General features: G+C 44.4%; 1 long non-coding RNA gene across 2 annotated transcripts in view; it reads right to left on the bottom strand.

The window, feature by feature from the left end:
• Positions 1 to 20,656, bottom strand: part of LOC108177991 (uncharacterized) — a 140,036-nt gene that overhangs the window by 56,478 nt on the left and 62,902 nt on the right. The window contains exon 3 of one of the 2 annotated variants that reach the window (XR_011388006.1): positions 9,823 to 14,554. The exons of the other annotated variant lie outside the window; for it this stretch is intronic. This is a non-coding gene — a long non-coding RNA (uncharacterized lncRNA). Of the gene's footprint in view, positions 1 to 9,822; positions 14,555 to 20,656 lie in introns of those variants that run through there. 2 annotated transcript variants of the gene reach the window in all.

The raw sequence follows: 20,656 nt of genomic DNA, 5'->3' as shown, positions 1-20,656 counted from the left end.
CATTAATTCCCCTTCTTCTGGAAATAACCCACTTTTCCTTAGGTAACATCACCCTCCCTCCTCACCCTTGATCTCACCAAGCTTCCGAAAGTGTGTGTGACCAAGGTTACTCTCTTGGCTACAAAAACTGTTAACTAATAATGACCTTTGAAAGATAAGCCCAGCCATCTTTTGAAAGAATTAGAGAAATGTGAGTTTTCATTTTCCTTGGGGTTGTTGCCAGCTGTAGTGTGGCCAAGAGGGTTGGGCATGAGCTTGAGACCAACATGGATGAAAGTGAGGGTAAGAGTTGGAGAGCAGAGGCTGACAACAACTCCGGTACTTAGGTTTTCAGACCAAAGTCAATAGTTCCTCATGGTTATTGATGATGCCAGTTTCAGTTGTACTTTTGCCATTTACAACCCCTCTCTCACCCTATAATCCATTTTTAACAAATCCCTGGGCTCTAAGGATTCCTGATTGACAATCATTAACCAAGGATCAAGGAGAACTTAGAAATATGTTTGTTAGATCTGTTCAATCCAAGTTCACATCTAATTCAAATCTCAATCTTGATGGGTTAGTCAGCTTTTCATCACTATAACAAATACTTGAGAGAGGATATTTACAAAGGAAGTAGGTTTACTTTGGCTTACAGCTTTGGAGGTTCATAGTCCAAAATAGGATGGCCCCATTGGTATGGCATCTTATGAGAGTGGCAATGGTGGAGAGTGGACCAAGGCAGAGGAAAGATCCCTTGGCAAGCCAGGAAGCGGAGAGAGTGGCTGGGCCCAACTCAGCTTTTACAACCCACCCTCTTGTGAGAACCACCTTCTGAGGGTACATTCCCAAAGACCTAAGGGCCTCCCACTAGGCTTCCCTTCTAAGCATCATGATTGGATAGACTCCACCCTCTCAGTACCATTCAATTAGGACTTCAGGTTCTAACATCTGTATTAGTGGGAAACCAAACCATATTTGATTCAAGATGGATGATTCGTATTTATTGAGCATCTATCATGTACAAAACTCAGGCCAGGATCTAGGAGAAAAAATATCCAGCCAGCTCCCCTCACCTTCACAAATTGTAGGGCACTAGGAGGTGAATGTGGTTACTTATAAGGTCATATATTCAAGAGCTACAGGGACTATGTCATGAAATTCCAGACAGCATCTTCTGGAAGGAATTCTGAGAAAGCTTCATAACAGAGAGTTCAGAGTGGGTCCTGGAAGGGTGAGTCAGAGCAGAGCTAGACTACATGTACACTCTTGCGTGCAGGTCCATATGCAGCAGTGTAACCCCAGGAGGCATCTATGCTAACACAGGGTCAGGCCCTGGGGTGGAGAGGCAGGAGACAGCTGGTGTTGATTCCCCCAGCCCTGCAAATTGAGATGTGGAGTTCCCTGAGGACACAGGACCCAGACCACCATCAGCTACTTCAAGGATGCCACCAGACAAGGGTCACCTGACTGTAGTTCACCCCCGAGCGTGCAAGAGTCACAGAACCACAGGCTAGAATAGAGTCACAGAATGCCAAAGCTAGCAGAGACCTGGGGAATTAGTCAGCTTGCTTGTTTGAGAGAGGCCGAGGACTTATCCAAGATCACTCCTGCAGGGTCTTTCCTAGAACCCCGTGCTTCAGGACCCCCGTGCACAACAGCTGAAATGAGAAACATCGCCGTCTCGATCCCATCCCAGCAGGAGTAAGAGGGTTGCGGAATTGTGTTGTGACAGATGCTGCCTTCTACCTGGACAGTTTGCTCTGCCTGCCTTGCTTCAGCACATCCCTCATTCTAAGTGGGAAACTGAGCCTTCTTAGCATAACCGTCCGTTCCTGGCCAGAGGGCCCTGGCGGGGCGTGCACACCCTCTACCGTCCTGCCTGTGGGGCCTGAGGGAAGCATGGCGACCTTGAGCAATGGCAATTTGGGGATCTGGTCCCTCTGCTTGCCAAGCCTCTCTGTGACATCATAAAGACAGAAATGGTTATTTCATATGTCAAGAGGAAGGCAGGACCCCCTGGATTGGGATCCTTTTCCTCAAGTACACAGAGGGTGCTAGGGTGGGGCTGAGAGGGAGCTGCCCTTTTTCCTAGTGATCTTTTTCCCTCCGGCACTTTTCACCATTGATACTCAGTCTCATTTGACTTTCCGAAGAACCGTGTGAAGCAGACAAGATAGCATTCTATTACACCCATTGCCCAGATGAAGAAATCGAGGCTCAGAGTAGGGAAGCAGCCTAAGAAGTGGCAGAGCAGGGGCAGTAAGAGCCCGGTCTATCTCACCGATGGCCAGCCCTCAGTATGTGACACCCAAGGGGCCTTTCTTGGCCCACCACCGTGCTGCTGCACCACCCTCAGTGCTGACGCCAGAAGCCTTTGTGTGAGTGACACGGGAGCCAGCCGAGACAGGAGGCTCCTTTGTCCTCATTCATGAACCACACCTGACAGGGGAGCAAAGCTTCTCCCTTTCGAACCTCTGACATCAGCCCCAGGCCTGATTAGCGGTCATGTTACACAGAGAAAATCAACAATGGACTCTGGATGACAGGCAAGGGAATGAAGGGATCTGCTCCGCGCGCACACTGACGCGGCACGGGCTGAAGGGGGCCGTGGGACCTTGTCTCAGACCCGGTCTCTCCCTGAGAAGCACGCATTCTGATGAGGAAAGACACCGTCACACAGACAAGCAAATGACCGCACGCAGCGACAGCAGCCAGAGCACAGGGAGGCAAGGCATGATGCGGAAGCCAGAGGAGCAGGCTGTGTGACTCAGCCTCCCTCCCACGTGACCCAGCCTGCAGCCCTCTCGGCTGGGAGCTTCCCAAGGGTAGCAGGGACTGGCATGACTCATCTTTCCCAACGAGTTGCTCTATCAAACACTACACGAGGAGCAGCCGCGTCCACCCCTCAGTGCCTGCTGCGTCAATTCTCCTGGAGCTGTCAGGAAAGGTTCTGCAGGGCAGGTGACCCAGTCATGTGACTGGACTTCCAAGCCTCTCCCTGCCACCCGCTCCCTGCCCCACGCCACCTGTCCTGGGACAAGGACTGGAGCGTCAAAGCCTTCCCTCGCATCTGCACTCACAACCAGCTGGCCCCAGAGGCCTCGCTCACCTGCCACAGTTATCTTAAAAGGCAGAGTGAGATCAAGGCTCAGGGGACATCACAGTCCCAGTCACCGGTAGCCCTGCTCATCTGTCAGGCCTGGAGCACCTCACCTTGAACAAGGGAGATAAGAGAATAAAATAACGCCTGACACGGCCTTATCGCTGATAATAAAACTTCAGTTTTTCCATTAAAATAACTGAGAGCCATAGTCCTGTACTTTGACTGATAAAGAGATCACAGGAAACAAAGCTATTAATTTTTATCTCCACTGCAATAGCACATTTGAGTGAATACAATATATCCAAGGGAGAAAATGCTTTTTCTAACAGTGGAAGTTGGATATATATTTTGTTCTTTTCCTAACTTCCAAATTTTCACACTTTGTTCATTACTTTTTTTTTTTTTGACAGGCAGAGTGGACAGTGAGAGAGAGAGACAGAGAGAAAGGTCTTCCTTTTTCCGTTGGTTCACCCTCCAATGGCCACTGCGGCCAGCGCGCTGTGGCCGGTGCACCGCGCTGATCCGAAGCCAGGAGCCAGGTGCTTATCCTGGTCTCCTATGCGGGTACAGGGCCCAAGTACTTGGGCCATCCTCCACTGCACTCCCTGGCCACAGCAGAGAGCTTGACTGAAAGAGGGGCAACCAGGACAGAATTCGGTGCCCTGACCGGGACTAGAACCCGGTATGCTGGCACCGCAGGTGGAGGATTAGCCTATTGAGCCGCTGCGCCCACCCACATTGTTCATTACTAACCTCCAGGAATTTTTAATCACAGGTGTGTTAAGCTCAGTGGATCTGGCCGTGTTCTTCCCATTGCATCACATTCTCTCCCTCCCCCTCTCTTTTTCTCCTTACTATGACCCCATCCTTGGAGGATTTGCTACACATATTTAGAATATAATCTAAGGGAATCGAGCAATTCAATCGCCTCTCTAGTCTTCAATATCCCTGCCTTTGAAAGGAGAAGGGAGGCAATTGGCCACCATGATTGCTTCCAGCTTCTGCTCCAGGGTTCCCTGACTGAAGGGGAATGGATCAGGCTGGTCCTGATGACACGGGCTGCCTTTCCAGACCTGAGAAACTGCCATCGCTGCTCTAGCCCCGTGCCTCTCAGCCATAAGGAGAGAAGTCCCTGGGCCTCATGAATTTCTGTACCTGTAACCCACTTCCCCCTTCCAGATCCACTTGGGCACTTGAGATATTGAAATGCCCACTGCCAGTGGCCCAAAGCCTGCTTCTAGGTTCTTCCTTGCCTCTTGACTGGTTCTTCATCTGCAGAGCAGACCATAGCCCCAGGGGTTATACTCCTAGGACTACGGGGTGGTACAAAATGCAAGATGTGACTGATGCTCTACCTCTGAATCTCACCTTGCCCAGCCATCAGGAATATGCAGGTGGAAAAGTCTGATAAGCCTTTTGCCAATGCCCAGTAGTGTGCAGTAGCACTGGGGATGGGAAGGTGATGGCCAATGGCCTTCCTCTCTGCTCTCCCTTGGCCTGTAATTGCTGTGGAACAACAGGGTAGGCAGGACCCTTTTGGGGAGCAGGAGTGGAGGAACAGGGCATTGTGAAGTGGCAATGCCCTTCCTACACATGGCTTGTCCACTTGGGTGGTTTTAAGGTCCCAGATGCAAATCCAGGCTCCCTCCCAAGCTTGCCTCAGGCCTCACTTCTGGGAGAGTTAGCAGCACCTCTTACACTTGCTTCAGAATAAAACTATCTCAGAATTGATTTCCTTATCATCGATATCCCACCTGTTTCTAACATCAAAATAGAGAAACCAGTAGGAGACTTACAGTAAAAGCATCTGATGGTTATATATGCGGACCTGCCACTGTGCAAGAAAGACAAGAAATCACACCAGAGACCTCTAATAGGCTTGTTAGTAAACAAAAGACAGCACCAAGCCCCCTGACTGGCAAGGCAAAAATGGAAAAGCAAGGACATACCTGACCTTTATTGTGTGATCAAAGGTACCCATATCCAGTTTTAAAAAGAGAAAACGTTCTATGGGGCAGAATTATTTTTTAAGATTTATTTGTATTTATCTCAAAGGCAGAGTTAGAGAAAGGAAGACACACACACACATACACACAGGGAGAGAGATTTCCATCTCTGGTTCACTCCCCAAATGGCCTCAGTGGCCAAGGCTGGGCCGGACCAAAGCTAGAAGCCAGAAGCTTACTCCAAGTTTCATATCGGGGTAGAAGAGGCCAAGCACTTGGGTCATCCTCCACTGCATCTCAGGTGCATCAGCAGGGAGCTGGATCGGAAATGGAGCAGCCAGTACTCAACCCGGTGCACGTATCGGATGCCAGCTTCGCAAGCAGTGGCTTAACCTACTATGCCACAACACCAAAAAGCAGAAAATTTGAGAGACCTTTATTTCCTGTGTCTTTATGTAAGAGGTGCTGAGTAACCTAAAGGGTCAGATCTTCACTTTTTCAGTCAATGTAGAATCATGCTCCAAATAACCATTTATTATATTAGACACTTGACAAACATGAGGACATATACTAAGAAGTTGTGAAGTCATTGCTACAGGAACCTGCACTAATACCATCTAGGTGACCAAAACTGAAGTAAGAATGTCACTCAGAAACATCGAAGAAAGGGGTCATTCTGTTATACTTCTTATATACTTCCTCTTCCTAATGGTATGGAAAAGTGACACCCTATCCTGTGTGATTGGAAGTAGAGTTAAATCATGCCCCTTCTCCTACTCCAGGACAAGGTGAAACTCATCTTTAAAAGTTGTACCTTTCAATTTTACTCAGTGTTAGCATGCTTCTTTATATCTACATTATAAAATTAATTTTCCCAAATCTTTGTTGAAGTTAATATCCAAGAAATATCATGGCTCGGCACTATCAAGGATCCCAAATACTTGCATGAATATGGCTTAGTCTCTCATTTTCTCTGTGTAATAAACCAGTGAGGCAGATATTTCCCATCTTCATGAAAGGGGAAGTTCAAGAACAAAGAGATTAAGTAATTTTCCTAATTGCACACAGGTCCAGAATATGCAATGTTTAAATCAAAACCAGATCTCCTCGCTGCAAGGCCAGTACTTTTCCCTTGTCTCCACAGTGTTAATCTGATTGCTATGAGCCTAGTATCTTAGTCTTTATTCCAGGTTCTTGCCCCCACAGAGATAAGAATTCAAAGCAGAAGCATGAATACAGTGCACAAGTGAGAGCAGGATTTCTTTAAAAGGGAAAGAGTGCATAAGCGTGGACTACCCCACAAGGAAAGATACCATCACCACTGGGCCACAGAAGGCCCGAGGAGGATCCTCCAGCATGGTCAAGAGCAAAAGCTAGGGCCTTCCCATATTATCAGTCGCTTTTATGAGATAGGGGGTGGTGCCTTCATTGAATATATATACAAATGGGGTGGAGTTTAATGTGCATGAGAGTTTCTGGGATTTTTATGGCACCCCCACAAGGAGTTTAACTTCCACAAGGCCATCATGACATCTCCTCCTTCTTGGTCCCCATTAAGATACAGGTGCATCATAGGAAACTGAACTTATGAGATTGGCAGATAAAGGGATAAAGTTACCTTCCAGGACTGGCAGAAAGTCCAGCTAACTCCCTGACTAGTCTCCCAATTTCATCATCACTTAGGAAATATCCAAGAACTGAGTTGGGTGGTCCAACTAAAGTCTCTGATGTTGCATTCCTGGGGCATGACACTGAGCCTATGATGGAGCAGGTTGATTAAGTCCTCTGCAATAGGTTGTAATCAGTTCATACATAATCAATTTCTTGAGTCTGGGACAGGAACAAGGAGTCATCTTTTCCAGGGATCCCCAGCAAAAGTCTCCGGCCATTACAACAGTGACCATGAATTTCCTCTTCTCCGTGAGGCAACAATTGGTCCTGAAAGCTGCATGGGGCAAAGAGCAGGCTGGAAGCCTAGAAGTATGGGTCCTGGTTATGATGCTGCCACCGATGGTTATGGGAAAACAGCTCATCCCTTTGGTGCAGGGAGTACCAGCAAATGATAATGAGTGTTGTCCTCAGTCACCCTTCAAAGATGATGTGAGATAATGTCTGGGAAGCCCTCTGAGCGCCTCAGGAGCAAGAGGCTGCATAAGTACAAGGTGTTACTTCTTCCAAGCCCACATCAACCAAGGACATCACAGTGGAGGTTCCTGCAGAAACCTCCTGACTCACCCCACATGAAAGGATTGGCTGAGCCTTCAGCTTCCCACCTCATTGAATTTCCCAAGTTTTGGAGGATTTCAGGGGAGGCAATTATCTATCTGGCTAAAGATGATGAGCGCTGCTGTAGGGAAGACTTGGATCTTAAAATCACAGATCCTTGGAGCTGAAATCTAGCAATGCACCGTATGCTCTTTGTTTAGAGAAGAAACTGAATGCGGAAAATGTTAATAAGAACTCATGCTCCCTGAAGGCCTTCTAAACATTAGATGGGTGCTGGGCTAAGGAGGTGGCTAGGTTCTGGCCTCTGACTTCACAGAACTCTGCATGGGAGGGGAAGTGGGCACAGGCACCGTTTGTGGACACTGCAACATGGGCATTATTCCAGTGTGCTACCAGGACTATGACAAAGACTGAGCCCAGACTGTCCTTGGGCAAATCATTTCAGTACTTGCAGGCTCAGAAAAATGGAAACAAGAACAATGACATCACCCTCTATCATTTTTATCATGTTTGACAGCTCCTGAGTAATTTCATAATCACTGGCTGATTTGATTCTTATAAGAAAGCAGGAAAGGAAATATTATGACTATCTCCTTATACTACAGAAGGAAAACCTCAGACATTAAGAGAGTTCCAGGCATGTGGCCCTTATCTGACTCCAAATGGGTCACCTGGGAAAGAACTAGCAAAGTCCTCAATGACCTGCGTTTCTGCAGGTGAATACCAGTGATGTCTAACTTCCTTGTAGCAGCGAAGTCCTACAGATCTACAAATTTACCAGATGAGGGAAGGCTTCCTGGTACTGAGTAGTCTTGCTAAGTATTTGGTATCATCAGAAAATTCAAAAGGAGTCAGCATTCAGCATTTTCCCATCTAAACTTGGCGATCAATAAAACATTCATTAATTCAAATAGCTTATTAACTTCTACTAGCATGCTCATGTGATGTCATGTTTTACTATTTTGAGTTATACAAACAGAACATGAATACAAGCTTACAATAAAAAAAATCAAATATCTAAAAGCAAACATTCCCATGGTGCCCATCTCCTGACCCAGCCTCCACCCTATTCCCCACTAGCTCTCACCTCTTCTCATCCTTGGCCCTAACCCTACCTCCAGTGTTTCTAATTTGGGATTTCACTCCATGCAGTGAATTTATATGCATAGAGAAATATTGCAGATTTTTTCTATCAATGGTCTAATAGTGTATATATATATGTATATATATATATAGTGGATATATTTGTTAACACACAGCAGAGATCTGGTATTTAGCTGCTGCAAATGGACTCCCTGCATGAAGCTTGGCTCTCCACAGTATTACCAGACCACAGTGAAACCATCTCCCTGTGAATGGGACTTTAAGTGGTCTCTATTGTTTCCTTTATTACAAACAAGGGTACAGTGAGCATTTTTGTATGTGCCTTCTTAGAAACAAACAAACAAAAAGGATATATTTTGCATTCTAAGATTGTTACCAAATTTGACTGCAAAGACATTGTACCGATTGGCAGAGCCATCAACAGTATACAAAATGACTTGTTTTTACGCTTTTGCTAAAATTTGGTATCATCAACCCTGTTGAATTTTTACTAATCTGCTAGTAAAAATAATGTGCACTGTCAATGTTAATTTGCATTTTGAATATGATGTTTCCCTTTCAAGTGGGAAATAATCAAACACATTAATAGCTAACGTGTGCTGCCCTTCTCTACAAGAAGCACAATATAGCAGGAAGACAAAGTGCTAGTTGGCTTCTGAGGTCTGGGCTGACAACCTGAGCGACCTCTGGCAAGTTGCTCAGCCCTTTCAGCCTCACTTTCCTGTCTGGAAAATGAGGATATGCAGTCCTGTGTCTTCATCCATAGTATGAAGTGGTTGTCATGAATGTGCTTCCTAAACAGATAGCGAACTTTGGGATTTTGCTAATGCAGATCCTGGGAAGCTGTGGTGATGGCTCAAGTAACTGGGTCCCTACCACCCACGTGGAGACTTAGATGGAGTTCCTGGCTCCCGGCTTCAGCTTGGCCCAGTCCTGGCTGCACAGACATCTGAAGGGTAAACTAGAGAATGAGAGCTCTTTCTATGTGTGTGTGTTTCTGTCTCTCTACTCTTTAAGTCAATAAATATTTTTAAATACCATTTGCTTAAAAAGATGTTTATTTTAGTGCAAAAAATTTTTTAAAAAATTTTATCTATTTATTTGAAAGGCAGAGTTACAGAGAGAAAGAAAGAGAGAGACTCTCCCATCCATCTGCTGGTCCACTCCCCAAATGGCCAAATTGGCCAGAGCTGGGCCAGGCTGAAACCAGGAGCCAGGAGCTTCATGAAAATTTCCCATGTGGGTGCAGGGGCCCAAGGATTGAACCATATTCTGCTGCTTTCCCAGGCCCATTATTAGGGAGCTAGATTGAAAGTGGGCAAGCTAGGACTCTAACTGGTACCCACATGGGATGCTGGCACAGCAGGCAGCAACTTAACCTACTACATCACAGCCCCGGGTGCAAAACAAAAACATTTTGAAATCTATATATAGTTTCTCATAATATGCAATTCCATGAAATTTTTTTCCTTTTTTTTATTTTTATTTTTTTATTTTTGACAGAGTAGACAGTGAGAGAGACAGAGACAGAGAGAAAGGTCTTCCTTTTTGCCGTTGGTTCACCCTCCAATGGCCACCGCGGCCGGCACGCTGTGGCCTGGCGCATCGCGCTGATCCGAAGGCAGGAGCCAGGTGCTTTTCCTGGTCTCCCATGGGGTGCAGGGCCCAAACACTTGGGCCATCCTCCACTGCACTCCTGGGCCATAGCAGAGAGCTGGCCTGGAAGAGGGGCAACTGGGGCAATTCCATGAACTTTTTGAAAACCCCTCATATTTCCAGTTGCAATAGCGCCTGATGTATGTTAGGATGTGTTTAGTCAGACTTCCTCAGCATTCTGAAAGAGTAGGCCTTTCCAGCTTTGTTTATTTGCTTTCTTGTCTCATTTTTTATTTAGTAGAAGCACACTCAGAACAGACCTGGGTTAACAGATCAACAGTGGGATGTCATGCTACCTGAACCCAGGGATGCTCCAGCTGCCAGTTAATTTCTCCTGTCACAATTGCACTGCTTGCTAGACAGCAAAGCAATCCCTAATTTGGGAAGATGGGACATCTGAAGAACCAGACGCAAAGAATTTATTATCAGACACAGAAGCCCTGACGAGGGGCAGAGGATATTTTTCATTTTTTGGCCAGAGAACTCTATACCCCTTTTGTCATAGCAACCCAATGTCAACCCACAGGGTCTGAGCAGGTCCCACCCCAAAGCCACGGAATGGAGGGTGTGACCCAGGCATACGTCACTGGGCATGTTGCAGCCCACAGCCCCAGGGATTGGTTCGCAGGATGGCACGTAACACGAGAAGTCCAGTCAGAGTGAACTTTTGAGATTTTTGCAGAGAAGGCGGAGACAGAGAACTTCCTGGTTGCCCCTGGCCTATGATCCCAAAAGGAAGTAGCCCCAGAAACTTCTGAGAGAAGAAGAGGTTCAGGATGGGGGTGCTCTAAAGAAAGAGGCATAGGGCATGGAAGGAGGATAAGCACAAACAAAGCACGCCCAAGCCAGGCGTCCTCCTGGCCTCTCAGTTATATGAGCTACCACGTCACTGGTCACTGCCCACCCCCTACCGCACACTATTTTGGGCCAAGTCTGATGTTCTATCCCATGTAATAATTGACACTAGTGGAACCATGTACAGACCACACATCTGTGCTCAACATTTCTTTCCACACATGGAAGGCTGCATGGTGTCAGGGCAGAAGGCAGGAATTCTATGTTTGTCTCTTTGGAACCCAATCCTGCAGCTCCAAAGCAATGGAGTTGGACAAATAAGCCCGGGGCACCTCCCTGCTTTGACGCTCTCTCAGTCTGTAAGCTTGCCACTCTGAGTACACCTGCAACCGGTGAGACTGTCAGACGCTGACTTGTCAAAGCCTTTGACTCACTACGGTAAAGGAGGGTTTTAGTGGCCACCAAAGAGGGACCTGAAGAACATAAAACAATTCGGTTCTCTGTGTCTCCGGCGGAACTGGCTCCAGAAGAGGGCCAGGCCTTGCAAAGACACAGAGCATTCTTCCCGCTGTGCTCCATGGGAAAAGGTCTCAGCATTATGGAGGGTGTCTCTTGCTATTCACTGCCTGCCAGTGGGAACAGCCAAGAAGGAGAAGCAGTCACATGGCCAGACCTGTTGCCGGCACAAAATGTTCTGGGCAGCTGGTGGCTAGGCAAAGACGAGGATCGCCTGATCCCCTACTGAGCTTCCTACTGGCAAAAATATTCTGCAACAGTCTCCATAAAGCAGAATTTGAACTCACCGTTAAATGATTGTCTCTTCTAAATGATATCTTACACCAATCGTTTGTGTGCAGTATTTTTTAAGCTTCACAATACTTTCATCTCGAATATCAACTTCAAGAGTTGAAGCTGCAGTGCCTTGTCCAGGATCACGCAGCAACAGAGTCACCATTAATGTCTCTGAATGAGGGCAAATGAAACGCCTATGTGGTCTCTGCTGTGCCATGAGCAAGAACAAGGACGCAGAGGCACATGTTCCAGTCTGTTTTCACAGCTGCTTTAGCTGCTGCTGGGGGACACAGGACTCTGCTCGTTTATGTGGATATCACCTCCTTGACTGCACTCGGAGTTCTTGGGCACCAGGGCTGATCCAACCATGTGCCTCCCTCAGTTTCCTAGACAAAGCAGGAATGTGAAAAACAGTCTATCTCTCCCATCAGCCTCTGATCCCAGAGGACTGGACCCAACCAAGGGTCAGAAACTGGATACACCTAGGGGCCAAGCAGGCAGTAAAACCGCAATAAATTCTACGCCAGGTGTGGGGCAGTAGGGAGTGGCAGGAGGCTCAAGGGACAAAATGTGCAGAACCCGCCTGAGTTATGTGGGTCAAAAAGATTCAGAATGCCTTGTGCATCCAAGAAGAAAAAAAAAAAAATACAGACTAGATTGGGTCCCAAACAACAATTTACAGCCCCTGACCCCTGCCCAAATGCGGCTCCACCCCCGACACCAACCTTCTACAGGGGGATTGTGACTGAGAACTTCCATACAGGACTCTCATTTAACACACAGTATATGGACAATAAGTGTTTGCTAAATAAATTTTCAAATGGGAATTGATATTGACCCACACTGTACAAGCTTCATTCAAACATGTGGAAAGGAAGCTACCGGATCAGTTTCACTACTCTGGAAACCTAGAATATTGATTACATTGGGTGTGGACTCACTCAGACTTGTTGTCTATACATATCACAATACCAAGAAGAGTTCTCTAAGATGATAGCCATGAGGCACTGAGTGGCCTCATTCTCTCATGTAAAAAATATGGAGTTCATGTTTCTGTAGGATAGCCAATCAATCATCTACTCACTCTATAAGTCTGGCAAGGGGACCGCATGGTGGGCAAAAGTGACCTGATGCCTGCCTCTGTGGAACTTACAGCCTGGTCGTCAGCTAATCATGTAAATAAATGCAAAACACAATCCGACAAGTGCTCACAGGTAGACAGAGCTCTGCGAGGTCTGTCCTGGAAAGATGAAGAAAGTGATCTGTGGGGTTGGCCAATGAGGGTAAGAAAGAGTTATTTGCAAAGGCCCCGAGGAAGAAGTATATGTCAAGCCAGTGTGACCAGGCAGAGGAGAGGCTGATTGTATGGCTTCAGAGCTCAGAGCATTTCAGGCCGGAAGGCTATGGCAAGAACCCTGTCTTTATCTCTGCTAAAGAAACAGAGTGCTTGGATGATGCAAGCAGTCTCCATGCCCTGAATATGCATGCTGAGCACAGACTGCTCCTTTGTTGCCCCCTTCCCTGCATGGAAGGTGTGGCAAGGAAGAAGAGTTTAAAATTCTTTGGGATTGGAAAAGTTATTTCCTTCGTACAGTCTAAGCTGCAAATGGCTTTCTTCTGCCACACGCGACATTGCCACAATGACCCCATTGAGTGCCCCTCTACCACTAGATGCTTCAGGTTCAATATTACGTAAGACAGCAGTTTCTCAATTTTTAGGTTTTAATCTGAAAAATATCATAGACCTGCCCCGTAATACTGCCTACACTTTAAAAACTCTAAGGATCATTTATATTAGCACTGCAAAAATGAAATAATTAGGTACCAAATGACAAAAATTCTCATGATCAGCATTAGGACAACTGCCAAACTTGCCAAGTGGAATCAATGGAGGATAATTAAATTAATGGAGAGATAGTCCATGTATATGAATAGGAAAATGCAACATTATCAGGAAGTCAATTCGATCTGTAGCTTCAACATGACCCCATCCAAAATCCCAGCAAATTATTTCATAGATGTCAACAAACTGATTCTAAAGTTGATATGGATAAACGAAAGACCCGGAGCAGCCAACATGTTATTAAAGAACAAAATTGGAGCGTTGACACTGCCCATCTGTAAAAATTATTGGAAGGCTACAGTAACCAAGGCACTTCAGCACAGGCGAACGAAAAGACAAAAAATAAATCAAAGGAGCAAAATGCAGAGCCCAGAAATAGACCCACATGACTAGAGTCAACTGAATTTTTTTCCAGTTTTGTTAAATTATTTGACAATCAGTGGTATGTTTTCATCCTCATTGAATATCTGTAGGCTTTTGAAAGTGGTGGTGGGTACTTAGGTAACCATAGTCAGAGCTTGTTAGGTGAATCTTCATCCCCATTACATTTTCTGGATAGTTACGCATGGATATGGTGAGACATTTCTTCCTCTTTTGGTTCAGAAGCTTTGTGAGCCTGATATCAACGTGCACTTCTAAAGTCCCCATATCCTCCCTGGCAAATTTCTGGATCTCTTTGAATGTCTGAAGGGCATGCTTGTTTGTCTTCAATGTTTATTTACTTATTTTTATCATTTGAAAGTGACAGGGAGCTTCCATCTGCTGGTCCACTCCACAAATATCTGTAACAGCAGGAGCTAGGCCAGGCTGGAGCCAGAAATTCCATCCAGATTTTCCACATGAGTGGCAGGGACTCAAATACTTTAGCCACTCACTGAGCCTCACAGGTGCTTTAGCAGGAAGCCAGACAGGAAGTGGAGGCAGGCTTCCATTGCAGGTACTCTGATACAGGAGGTGGGCATTCCAAGTGACAGCTTAAATTCCTAGGTCAATCACCTGCCCTGTTCTCCATAGATGCACTTCAGTATGTTGAGCACATGTTCTGGGGTCACCACTTCATTGATAGCAAGAGAGCTCTTCTCACCTTTCTGCTTTGTGGGAGCCATCCTGCAGGGATCAAATTAGAAGAATCAGATCTTTGACAAAGGAAAAAAGACAATTTATTGGAAGAAGGATAGTCTTTTCAACAAATGGTGCTATAATAATTGGACACTCATGTGTAAAAAAAATCAGTCAAGACATAGATCCTACACATTTCCCAAAAATTACTTCAGTAGGGAAACAAGTTTAGATGTAAACACAAAACTATAAAATTCCTGGAAGATAACATAGGAGAACATCTTGATGACATTTGGTTTGTTTATGACTTCTTAGAAACAAAGCAAAGAACACAATCCATGAAAGAAAGAATTGATCAGTTGAAAAATTTATAGTCTATGAAAGACTGTTAGAAGAGTGAAAAGATAAAAGACAAATTGAGCAAAAATAGTTGCAAAACAAATAACATGATAAAGGACTGATATTCAAAATATACAAAGAACTCCTAAGACCAAGAAATAAGAAAACAATCAACCCTATTAAAAGATAAGCAAAAGGTCTGTACACAATCCTCACCAATGGTAAATAATGATAAGAAAAGATGCTAAACATCATAATGTCCTTAGGGAATTGCAAATTAAAACAATGTAATATAATTCCATGCACTTACTAATATAGAGAAAACTAAAATAATGACAACACCAAATGCTAATGAGGGTGTGGAGTAACAGGAACTCCCACTCACTGTTGGTGGAAATGCGAAAGGGAATAGATACTTCGGAAGACAGTTTGGCCATTTCTTTTTTTTTTTTAATTTTAGTTATTTATTTGAGAGGTAGAGTTACAGACAGTGAGAGGAAGAGACAGAGAGAAAGGTCTTCCTTCTGCTGATTCACTCCCCAGATGGCTGCAATGGCTAGAGCTGCGCTGATCCGAAGCCAGGAGTCAGGAGCTTCTTCTGGGTCTCCCATGTGGGTGCAGGAGCCCAAGGACTTGGGCCATCTTCTACTGCATTCCCAGGCCACAGCTGGATTGGAAGAAGAGCAGCTGGACTAGAACCGGCATCCATATAGGATGCCAGCACTGCAGGCAGAGGATTAACCATGGCACCAGCCCTAGTTTGGCAGTTTCTTACAAAATTAAGCACACTCAAACTGTTGAAATCTTTCCTTAGTATATACTAAGTTGATCTTCTGTATATAAAGATAATTAAAAATGAATTTTAATGAAGAATGGGATGGGAGAGGGAGTAGGAGATGGGATGGTTTATGGGTGGGAGGGTGGTTATGGGGGGAAAGCTGCTATAATCCAAAAATTGTACTTTTGAATTTTAGATATATTAAATAAAAGTTTCCTAAAAAACAAACAAACAAAAAAACTAGCGATCCCTAATTCTACATTTGATTAAATCAGCATGATTTTTTATTTGTCTTTTTTTAAACTTTTATTTAATAAATATAAATTTCCAAAGTACAGCTTATGGATTACAATGGCTTTTCCCCCCCCATAACTTCCCTCCCACCCGCAACCCTCCCATCCCCTGCTCCCTCTCCCATTCCATTCGCATCAAGATTCATTTTCAATTACCTTTATACACAGAGGATCAATTTAGAATATACTAAGTAAAGTAAATCAGCATGATTTTGAAATGTAAAAAAAAAAAAAAAGAAAAAGAAAAAAGGATGATACTGGAGGGACCGGCCATAGTGCAGTGGGTTAATCCTCCACCTGCAGCACCGCCATCCCATATGGACGCTGGTTCTAGTCCAGCTGCTCCTCTTCCAATCCAGCTGTGGCCTGGGAATGCAGTAGAAGAAGGCCCAAGTCCTTGGGCTCCTGCACCCACATGGGAGACCCGGAAGAAGCTCCTGGCTCCTGGCTTCGGATCAGCGCAGCTCTAGCCATTGCAGCCATCTGGGGAGTGAATCAGCAGAAGGAAGACCTTTCTCTCTGTCTCTTCCTCTCACTGTCTGTAACTCTACCTCTCAAATAAATCAATAACATTTAAAAAAAAATTAAGCATACTCTTACTATACAATTCAGCTATGACATTTCTTGGTACTCACCCAAATCAGTTAAGAATTTATGTTCACACAAAAACCTACATATGAGTGTTTGCTGTGGTCTTATTCATCATCACTAAAATTTGGAAGCAACCAAGATATCCTTCAATAATGAATAGATAAGCAAACCCTTGTACCCATACCATAGAATATTATCCAGTGATGAAAAGAATTGAGCTGTTGGCCCATGATATAAACAGAAAGGAATTTTAAATGCATATTGCTAAGTGGAAAAAACAATCTTAAAATGCTACATACTTCATGACTGTAATTATATGATATATTGGAAAAGATAAAACTCTGGATACAACTAACAGACTAGTGGTTCAGGGGAGGAGGTAGAGGAGAGGGATTAATTGGTAGAGCACAGGGCATTTTTTTAAAAAGACTTATTTATTTGGAAGGCAGTGTTACAGAGACGGAGAGGCAGAGAGCGAGAGAGAGAAAAGAGGTCTTCTATCCGCTGGTTCACTCCTCAAATGGCTTCAACAGCAGGAGCTGTGCCCATCTGAAGCCAGGAGCCAGGAGCCTCTTCCGAGTCTTCCATGCAGGTGCATGGGCCCAAGCACTTGGGCCATCTTCCACTGCTTTCCCAGGCCATAGCTGAGAGCTGGATCGGAAGCGGAGCAGCCGGGACTCAAAGTGGTGCCCATATGGATTCCGGCACTGCAGGCAGTAGTTTTACACTCTAAGCCACAGCACCGGCAACCCGGCCTTGGGAATTTTTTAAGCATAATACCATTCAGGGATGTTTTATGGGAATCATACTATTCTGTTTGATACTGTGGTAGTGAATACCATTGTATTCTTATCAATTGTCATTGTATACTTATCAAAATCCATAAATTATACGACACAAAGAGTAAACCTTAATTTAAAATATGACTTTCCATTAATAATGTATCAATGTTGACGTATTATCTGTAACACATACACTATATCAGTGCAAGAAGTTAATAATAGTAGAAACTGGTGGGAGGTGTACAGAACTCTGTATTTTCTGCTCAATTTTTCTGTAACCCAGTAACTGGTCAAAAGGTAAAGTATATTAATGAAAAATTTTAATGATTAACATGCTATAAGGTGATAAAATATACTGGGATTTTAGTAGCATGGTCTTAAAATTTATAATTGATTACTCACAACAGCATCCACTTACATTTGAGGAACGAGTACATGTCAGTAAAACAAACCATCTTTCAGACTCTAGGCTATCTCAAGCACACCTGTGGATTTAGAGATCTGCTGCAATACCTCCGCCAACTCCAAAGAATTCAGTCTGGAAACCTTTGCTGTGAATTTCCTAGACTCCTCTCAATTTAATCAATAAAACACATCTCCTTGGAAAATAAAAAGAGGACCAAGGATAGATCAGTATCCTTGATGTCCTGTTGACATCAGATACCTCCATCTTGAATCCAGGGAATATAATGCCTTCCCCACATCGTGAAAGGAGGATTAAGACTGTGTGAAAGCATCTAGCAAAGTCCCGGGTAGATCACAGCAGCTGAGTAAATAGTGGCCAAATCCAAATCCAGTGTTGTAAAGGAGATCAGTCATCAGGCGCTGGATAAGCCTGGTTGACCTCCAATGTCTCTTCCGCTTGGATCCGTGACTCCGGTCCCACCTGTTGTCATTGCTTTGGGACCTCATTTCTGCTGTGAACCAAAAGTTTTGTAACCACAAGAAGAGATATGGAAGAGCTGCAAAGAGCAGAGGGCTAGACTTGGGAGACACCCTCTCTCGTCCAGTGTCCAGTGTGCCTTCACACCCTATTTGGTCATGTGCATCTGAAATCTGAGGCTCCAAAGCAAACTTCTGTGGAATTCAACACATTTTAGGATTGAAGAAGAAACTGAAAGTTTTCTTGTCCCTTTATAGTGATATAGCATCTGAGAAAGTATTGAAAGATACAAAAGTACAATGTTCTGGAGGAATAAAACTATCCACGGTGGAGAACCCACCTTTCAGTGTGTATAGTCATTCACAGTATTTATCCATTTAGTTCTGACTGTGCACAAGGCACTGACAGACCTAGGTGCTGGGCTACCTGAATCTGCTCCATTTGATTAAAAAATGTCCTTTCCTTATATAACCTTGAATGTTCAGAGAGCCAGCTATCCCTCCTGCCCAACTGCTGGTACTGGAGTCTTTGCTTCCCATTTTGTTAAGAAAATCAATGCTCCTATCTCTGGAATGGCAAGAAGCCTGGGAACAGAGAGCTAAGAGAAAAATGAGAGGAACTGGGTGTTTTCGTTCATTATAAGAGAACCCAGGAGAGACTTAATCTCTGATTTCACACATCTGAAAGAACACTATAGGGAAGGAGAGCTTAATAATGTTTTGGAACCAGGAACAAGAATTGCAAACCAATTCTGGAAGCTATAGAGAGATTGATGCCAACTTAGCCATAAAAAGATTTTTTTTTTATATAATCAGAAAACTCCATGCATGAACTAGATTTTATCAGCAGGTAGTGAGTTCCCCATTATAGCAGATGTTCAGAGGTCAGATGATCAACAGACAGAGAGTTTGGAGATGAGGTTCTTTTGCCAAACTTGGCAACAGGGGAGCTGATCTGTACCACTTTACTTGTCATTCCAATTTTGTGATTGCTGGGGTCGACCGTAACCCTGGATTTCTGCATTATAGATCAGTTAATAGTCCAGGTCATTTCAGTGTCTATACAGCATTGGAGTTTACAAAGTCCTTTCATTTGTGTGATCTCATCAACTTCTCAAGAAAACCTTTTTAGAAAATTAATTCAAAGATAAGATTATTGTCCCCATTTTATAGCTGATACATCTAAAGGAAAGAAAGACCAAGAAAAATAAACCAATGATGAAGGCAAGGGAAATGGTCAAACCACAGTGGAGTCCCACTCTTCCTGCTATGGAATGACAGATCAGTACATCCATCTCATTTTCAAAATGAAGAGATGAATGATATCCTACCCCGGATAAGAGCAAGATGTTTTCTGAGGGACTAAGAAGCTGTCACTGACAATCAAGGATGTGACAGTCTCTTCATAGCTCAAAGAGCAGGAAGCACTAAATCCCTGAAGTCAACAAATTCACTACTAATGGATCACATCATACTATGCTGCAGGGTGCAACCAGGCTGAACACTGACCAGACATGAGCTAGACAAGAACACTGCCTCAAAGGTAGAAGAAGGAAGCAGGAGAGAGCCTAGAGCTCGTGCTGAACTGAGAAAGTCCCAAGAGGGTGCCCAGGAAATCAACAATCACTTGTTTCTTCCTGTAACAACGTTTTGTGTCTGGAAATATAGTCCAGTGACCCCCAAAGAGAGTACAGGTTGAACAAACAGAACTCCTGAAGGCTGATGAAGGCATTAACTCCTCTGTAATAATCATGTTGTGTTCTTCTCTGAGGTCTTTCATCTGTAGATCTCAGAAGGCTTTGCAAACACCAATTAAATATTACAACATTCCTTTGAAGTAAGTATTATTATGTCCATTTTGCAGATGAGAAAACTGAGAGTCTGAGGGGCTTGCCTAGGGGCTACCCAACATTATTCTAGAAGGCCAACCTCTCAAACATCAGCTGCACAGAACTCAGACCCCTAGGAGGACAGGATGGAGACCATCTAACAGTGCTATCCCCAGACTCTGACAGAGAGGAAGATTCCTGAAGAAACATTCCCTGCGCTGGTTCACAAGGTCTGGAAGAACTTGGGGGAGCTGTTTCTTTATCAAAGGGACTCAATCCAAGAACCACAAGACCAGAGATAGACAGGCTTCATGAATCATTCCACAGCCCCCTAGGTAGATGTCATCTCTCCTCTTCCAAACTATCAAAGACTATTGTCATCACTTCTTTTATGGTCTATCATGGGTTATAATTATTTGTGTTGGCGTCTGGTTTTTCTCACAAGACTTCAGACAAGATCCACACCGTGCTTTAGGCCTAGCATACAGTACAAAGTCAGAAGTAAACATGTGTTGAATTTGAAGTGGACTTGGCGGAAAGAAGTTAAAGTAATACACAACTTCTAAATGGGGCAAAGATAAAAGCTGACAACTTTGTTCTCACCAGAGGCAACCATAAGGTCTACCTATAATATGTATTTTCAGGTTACAAAAGGC

Source organism: Oryctolagus cuniculus, chromosome 4, assembly GCF_964237555.1.
Source record: "Oryctolagus cuniculus chromosome 4, mOryCun1.1, whole genome shotgun sequence".
Lineage (NCBI taxonomy): Eukaryota > Metazoa > Chordata > Mammalia > Lagomorpha > Leporidae > Oryctolagus > Oryctolagus cuniculus.
The sequence above is the reverse complement of the archived record's forward strand: the minus strand, read 5'-3'. Positions and strand labels throughout refer to the sequence as shown.